The sequence below is a fragment of the Vigna umbellata genome, chromosome 9, assembly GCF_029865625.1.
Source record: "Vigna umbellata cultivar VRB3 chromosome 9, Vumbellata_1.0, whole genome shotgun sequence".
Lineage (NCBI taxonomy): Eukaryota > Viridiplantae > Streptophyta > Magnoliopsida > Fabales > Fabaceae > Vigna > Vigna umbellata.
The window spans coordinates 31,630,763-31,638,521 of NC_142173.1; the positions used below are offsets into that span (position 1 = coordinate 31,630,763).

General features: G+C 34.1%; 1 pseudogene; it reads left to right on the top strand.

Moving 5' to 3' along the window:
* The first annotated feature begins 6,529 nt into the window (after positions 1-6,529).
* Positions 6,530-7,321, top strand: LOC148193218 (secreted RxLR effector protein 161 pseudogene; annotated as a pseudogene).
* Positions 7,322-7,759: the final 438 nt, after the last annotated feature.

A 7,759-nucleotide genomic window follows, 5' to 3' on the forward strand; every position in this document is an offset into this window, starting at 1 on the left:
GACCTTTGGACTTAACCAATAGTGTGTGAAGTGTGTGAATCAAATGAAATGCAAAAGCTGATGAAGTTCTATGTCAATTCTACTGTCATGTGAGGACTAACACTTGAGTGTGAGTAATGATAAATGCTGATCTGGTTGTTCATATTCTATGCACAGATGATTTTGTGAGTGATGCACCATGTCATACTTGTTTGAAATCTTTGGGAACGCATGTGATTATTCTGATGTGCAGAGTCATTTTATCAAAATTTCAAATGTCTGTTGTGATGTTCATTTTCTTATGTGATTTCATGAGGGCATGAAATAGTTCAAGTTTGGGGGAGTTGATAAGTGTGAAAAAGAGTTGTTTTTATACTTATAAATGAGCTCAATCTTGTAATTATTCATGTTGTTCCTCATTGAAAAGTTGTAATAAGTAGTAGATTGTTATGTAAAATATTGTACAGGAAATGATGTATTATTTAGACTTTGTCAACCAATTTTCGCAAAGCGAAAGCCAAAATTCGCACTGCCAGAAGAAGAAAATTCGCATAGCGCACAAGTACCTGTGCGCTGAGCGAATAACATCAATTAAAGTGCAGCAGTTAAGAAAATTCGCATAACGCACCAGTACATGTGCGCTGAGCGAATTAATGAATTTAAGTGGCTTTAAAAGACGTGACAGAGCGACAGAAACATGTGCGCTGAGCGAATAACATCAATTAAAGTGCAGCAGTTAAGAAAATTCGCATAACGCACCAGTACATGTGCGCTGAGCGAATTAATGAATTTAAGTGGCTTTAAAAGACGTGACAGAGCGACAGAAACATCTCTTCTGATAGAAGTTCCGGACAGAAGAAAGAAACGAAAACATCTCAGGAACTTCCGGAGACTACTTCAAGGCATCAAGACACCATTGTTGCAAGGGATTGCTTCAAATGTGTACGTTTTAGATGACTAGGAGTAGTTAAATTTCTCTTTCGTTGGGATTGGATGTAATGAACTCACTGTGATGCAATTTTCCTGTTCAATATATCGTTGTTCGTTCATATGCTCTTTCTTGAATTTATTATCATTGTATGAAAATATAATGTTATTTGAATGTCTTTGATTACTGGAAAGTAACTTTGAACATGAACGAGCGTAGATAGAGCACTTAAGTGATTTGGGATCTAGGGATAGACTCAATAACTTGATCATTCGTAACATCGGACTTAATGCAAATTGTATATTAAATTGACTAAGGGATTATCATTTTAATATATTAATTTAGAACTAGTTGCTAAGGAATTAGGACTAGTATGCCTTGATGTGAATGTTTGAATGAAGTAATGAAATATTGAATAGAGTTTTATATTCATATGATTCATGAAACCCAATTCCAACGAAGTTTCTTTTAAATATAAATTTCTTGCACACCAACTGTTTGATAAAATACCAAAAATAGTTTATTGTGTTGTTTTGTGCATTTTGATGTCTAATTGAGTTATAAAAGGAAGAATTGTCATATGTTGCACAAGTCCCTTGGGAGACGATACTTTTACTTATTCACTGTATTACTTGGAACGATTTGGTATACTTGCCATGTTAAATTATATTAATAATTTACATTGGTTCATGTAATTTAAAGTATAACTTTAATGTAAGGATTCTAATGTGATGATTATTAGAATATTAAAGTATTAAAGTTATTGGGATTATTTTAGAGTTATTAAAATTAATCCCTCTCTTCTCACTCTAAAAGGGCATTTTGGTATTTTATTAAAGTTAATTAAAATATCATAAAAGAGGAAAAAGTTTTAATTCTGTTGACACACATTAAGTTTCTGAAGAGATATAGAGAACGTAACGTTCTCAGGAAAGAAGGGGAACTGACAGAGAAAACCATCCTACAACTTCTATATCATCAAGAAGGCATTAAAGAGGAGTAAGAGGAGAGAAAACATTTGACAGGAAGAGACAGGAAGAAGTGCACAATGGATCCAGGTTAGTTCTCTTTTACTGTGTATTATGGGAATTGTGAGTATCATGAAAATTCAAGATCCTGTGTGTTGTTTTCATTTAATTGAAAATTAAAGATTTGCTTACAAGTGGTATCAGAGCACGGTTCTGAATTTTGTGATTCTCCATGAATGGTAATTTTCTCAATTTTGTGAAACCCTAATTTTTGAATTATAAAATTTGGGGATTTTAAATTTTCATATGTTTAATTAATTTTATTGGCATGAAATCCAAGCCGTAGGGTTTTAAGATATCAATTTTTTTTATTGATGCAAGAAAGTTCAATTCACTTTAACGTGAATTTTACCCTGGAAGTCGAAAGTTTAAAAGCAAATTTCCTGTTGATTATTTCAATTCACTGTATTGTGAATTTTGAAGCCGCAATTTTTTTTTTTCATGCACGAGAATCCAAGCCGCAATTTACTGTTGCATTGTGTGCATTAAAGCAACTTTATTGTTGCACATCTTCAGCCCCGAAATTCCATTTTGGAAGCAACTTTATTGTTGCAATGGAATTTCATTTTTTTATTTTTTTATTTTGTTATTTTAAAGCAACTTTACTGATGCGGCATTTGTTTTGGCAGTAAAGAAATTTACTTTTTGCAATTTATATTATTATTATATTGTAAACATAGTAATTGTTACTGCATTGAATGGAAATTCTAATATGGAAATTCAAATATGGAATTCTATTTTCCATTTTGGAAGCAACTTTATTGTTGCGGCAGTGTTCTTGTGCTCATGTATATTTTAACATTGTTATGCATTGAATGCAAATTAATTGTGAATTAAAAGTTTAAAGTTTCAAATACTTTTAATTTGAAAAGTGAATTTACTGACATATATGATATAATTTTGTTTTATGAATTATATGTTTTGGAAGAAGGAAATTCAATTATGTTGAATTTCGGAGAGTAATTAGTCATTGATGTAAGGATGTTATGGATTACCCAAAGGTGAACCATGGTTTATAATTGATGACATTAAAGTGAAACATTTCATGTACTTAGTATATGTTTGTATATCCAAAGATAGCATACATATAGTCTCAAGTATGATTGATTGTTTATTAAAGTATATATATGGAATTTGTCAGTTTAAGAATCACCCAAAGGTGAACTTAAATGAATGACTTTATTGACTACCTATCAGTTTAAGTGTCACCCAAAGGTGAACTTGAATGTATGACTAGTGTAGTAATTTGTTTGAATCCATTAAATTTAATCAAAGCATTAATGTATGAGCTTCTGTATTATTTCCAGCTTACATGAATTTAGCAGGTTTGAGCAACAATGTAGTCAAGTTTAATGGGCTCAATTATGCCGATTGGTCAGAACAAATCCAGTTCCAACTGGGTGTTCTAGGCCTGGATATGGCTATTATGATGGATGAAATGCCCGCAGCCATTACAGAGACCAGTACAAGTGATGAAAAGTCTCTTTATGAGGCTTGGCATAGGTCTAACAGGTTGTCATTAAACTTGATGCGCATGTCTATGGCAGAGAACGTAAAGCCTTTCATGCCCAAAACGGAAAACGCAAAGGAATTCATGAAAATGATCAAGGAGTATTCACAATCAGACATAACTGACAAGTCTATTGTAGGAACTCTTATGAGTGAGCTGACTACCAAAAAGTTTGACTGGTCACAGCCCATACATGAACATGTAACTGGAATGGCTAATATAGCAGCAAGATTGAAGTCAATGGGAATGGAGGTGAATGAGTCTTTTCTAGTACAGTTCATCATGAACTCTCTTCCTCATGAATTTGGCCAGTTCCAAGTGAATTATAACACTATTAAGGATAAGTGGAACTTCCAAGAAATCAAAGCCATGTTGGTTCAAGAGGAAGGGAGATTAAAGAAAATGAGAGATCATTCTATCCATCTCACAACTCATGAAGGTGCTAGCTTCAGTAAAGGTAAATCAGGAAAGAAGAACAAGAAGGACAAAGCCCCAATGAAAGTGAATAAGGGCGGTATCCAGAAGGACCAGAAATGTTTCTTTTGCAAGAAAGTAGGTCACTTCAAGAAAGATTGTCCGAAAAGAAAATCTTGGTTCGAAAAGAAAGGTACTTTTTATGTTTCTGTAAGTTTTGAAGCAAATATAGTTGAAGTGCCTAATAATACCTGGTGGTTGGATTCTGGAGCTACTACTCATGTTTCTAATATTATGCAGGGATTCCTTTCAATCCAGCCCATAAAAGGAACTGAAAAGTATTTATATATGGGGAACAGAATGAAGGCACGAATAGAAGGAATTGGGACTTACAGATTGATTCTAGACACTGGCTATTGTCTGAATCTTGAAAAGTGTCTCTATGTTCCTGGTTGTGCTAGGAATTTGATTTCTGTTGCAAAGTTGGATTGTTTAGGTTTTAACTTTAGGATTGAAAATGGTATTTTTCATTTGTATAAACTTTCGTACTATTATGGTTCTGGTACATTATTGGATGGTTTATACCGTTTAAATCTTGATGTTAATTTTTCTGAATCCCTGTTTAATGTTGAACATGTTATTGATAGAAATTCTAGTACAGGAAAGGAATGTTCTGCTTTCTTATGGCATAAAAGATTGGGTCACATATCCAAAGAAAGGATGTTGAGGTTAGTAAAAAGTGAAATTTTACCTCAATTGGATTTTGATGACTGGGATGTATGTATTGATTGTATTAAGGGTAAACAAACAAAACACATATCAAAATATCCTGCCACAAGAAGCAGTCAACTTCTTGAGTTAATACACACTGATATTTGTGGTCCTTTTGACATTAAATCCTGGAGTGGTGAAAAATATTTTATCTCCTTTATTGATGATTTCTCACGTTATTGTTATATATATCTATTGCATGAAAAATCTCAATCAGTGAATGCCCTTGAGGTGTTCATAAATGAGGTGGAAAGACAATTAGATAGAAAAGTAAAAGTGGTGAGATCTGATAGAGGTGGTGAATATTATGGTAAAACTGATGAGAGTGGACAATGTCCAGGTCCATTTTCAAAGTACCTTGAAAGTCGGGGTATATGTGCACAGTATACAATGCCTGGTACACCACAACAAAATGGTGTAGCAGAAAGGCGGAATCGTACTCTTATGGATATGGTTAGGAGTATGTTAAGTCATAGTAATATTCCTTTATCTTTGTGGATGTATTCATTAAAGACTGCTGTATATCTGGTTAACAGGGTTCCTAGCAAAGCAGTTTCTAAAACTCCTTATGAACTATGGACCGGAAGAAAACCCAGTTTAAGACATCTTCATGTTTGGGGTTGTCCAGCAGAAGTAAGGTTATACAATCCACATGAAAAGAAAATTGATGCAAGAACCATTAGTGGTTACTTTATCGGTTATCCTGAAAAGTCAAAGGGATATAGATTTTATTGCCCTAACCATAGTACAAGAATAGTTGAGTCTGGAAATGCTCGGTTCATTGAAAATGGTCAATTTAGTGGGAGTGAGGAATCACGAATAGTGGACATTCAAGAGCATACTGATAGTGTTTCTTCTGAAGTTGTTATCCCTCTTGTTGTATCACAGTCACACAACAAGCAGAGACAACAAATTAATGTTCCAATCCCACAAAATGAACATATAAATGTTGAGCCAGTTGACAATGAGCAAGTCATAAATGAGCAATTGATAGAGGAACCACAAGAAGCAGCATTAAGAAGGTCTGTAAGGATGAAAAAACCTGCTATTTCGAATGATTATGTGGTTTACTCTGTTGAACATGAATGTGACTTAAGCATTGATGAGGATCCAGTCTCTTTCAAACAAGCCATGGAAAGTAATAATTCAGAGAATTGGTTGAATGCTATGAAAGAAGAGTTGAAATCAATGGATGACAATAAAGTATGGGATCTAGTTGAATTGCCTAAGGGTTCAAAAAGAGTCGGTTGTAAATGGGTCTTTAAGACTAAACATGACTCAAAAGGCAATATTGAAAGGTATAAAGCTAGATTAGTCGCCAAAGGTTTTACTCAAAAGGAAGGCATTGACTACAAAGAGACCTTCTCTCCTGTTTCTAAGAAGGACTCTTTGAGAATTGTTTTGGCTTTGGTGGCTCATTATGATTTAGAGCTTCACCAAATGGATGTAAAGACCGCCTTTCTGAATGGTGACTTAGAAGAGGAAGTATATATGGATCAACCAGAAGGTTTCACCATAACAGGAAAAGAAAATCTAGTGTGTAAATTAAAGAAATCAATATATGGACTAAAACAAGCTTCCCGTCAATGGTATCTAAAATTTAATGATATCATAACTTCATATGGTTTTGTAGAGAACACCGTTGACCGGTGTATATATATGAAGATCAGTGGGAGTAAGTTTGTAATATTGGTTCTATATGTTGATGACATTCTTCTTGCTGCTAATGATATTGGTATGTTACATGATGTAAAGAAGTTTCTCTCTAACAACTTTGAAATGAAAGATATGAATGAGGCATCTTATGTGATAGGAATAGAAATATTCCGTGATAGATCACAAGGATTGTTAAGTTTGTCTCAAAAAGGCTATATTAATAAAGTGTTAGAGAGATTCAGAATGGAAAAATGTTCTCCTGGAATAGTTCCAATTCAGAAAGGAGACAAGTTTAGTCAAATGCAATGTCCCAAGAATGATTTGGAACGAAAGGCCATGGAGTCTATTCCTTATGCGTCAGTGGTTGGGAGTTTGATGTATGCTCAAACTTGTACTCGGCCAGATATCAGTTTTGCTGTTGGAATGTTAGGCCGATATCAAAGTAATCCCGGAATGGATCACTGGAAAGCTGCAAAGAAAGTTCTTAGGTACTTACAAGGTACCAAAGAATACATGCTCACTTATAGAAAGTCAGATCATCTCGAAGTGATTGGCTATTCGGATTCAGACTATGCTGGGTGTGTGGATTCAAGAAAATCCACATTTGGGTATGTCTATCTTTTGGCTGGAGGAGCAATTTCTTGGAAAAGTGCAAAACAATCAGTCATTGCTACTTCCACCATGGAGGCTGAATTCGTGGCATGCTTTGAGGCCACAGTTCATGCTTTGTGGTTGCGGAACTTTGTATCGAGGCTTGGTATTATTGACAGTATAGCTAGGCCGATAAGGATTTATTGTGATAATTCCGCAGCCGTCTTCTTCTCTAAAAATGACAAGTACTCAAAGGGTGCTAAACACATGGATTTGAAGTACTTGTCGGTCAAAGAAGAAGTGCAGAAACATAGAGTGTTAATTGAGCATATTGGTACGGATTTGATGATAGCAGATCCGTTAACTAAAGGACTACCGCCCAAAACTTTTATTGGCCATGTTGAAAGTATGGGCATTATGGATAAGTCAATATTAACATTATGATGTTATCTATCTTTATGGATATGTATAGTTATATGCTTGTATTGTTATGACACTTGTGAATTCAATTAAAGTTATGTTTCTCTTTATTCTATTGTTATCCACATTAAATTATATACATGTATTATTGATTGTGGTGACATGATAGGTCTCCTTTAGAGACATGAAAGTTATAAGATTGATTAAAGTTATGTTGAGTTGTTTTGATTATGTGATACATGGAAGGAATCTTGTCGATCATGACTTTTGCCCGCCATGATCCGATTATTTCAATTCATATAAGGATGATGACTTGATAATTCTAATGAATAGTGCGCACTTAAAGTTTATTTTAGATCTTCAAGTCATCACATGAACCAAGTGGGAGAATGTTAAATTATATTAATAATTTACATTGGTTCATGTAATTTAAAGTATAACTTTAATGTAAGGATTCTAATG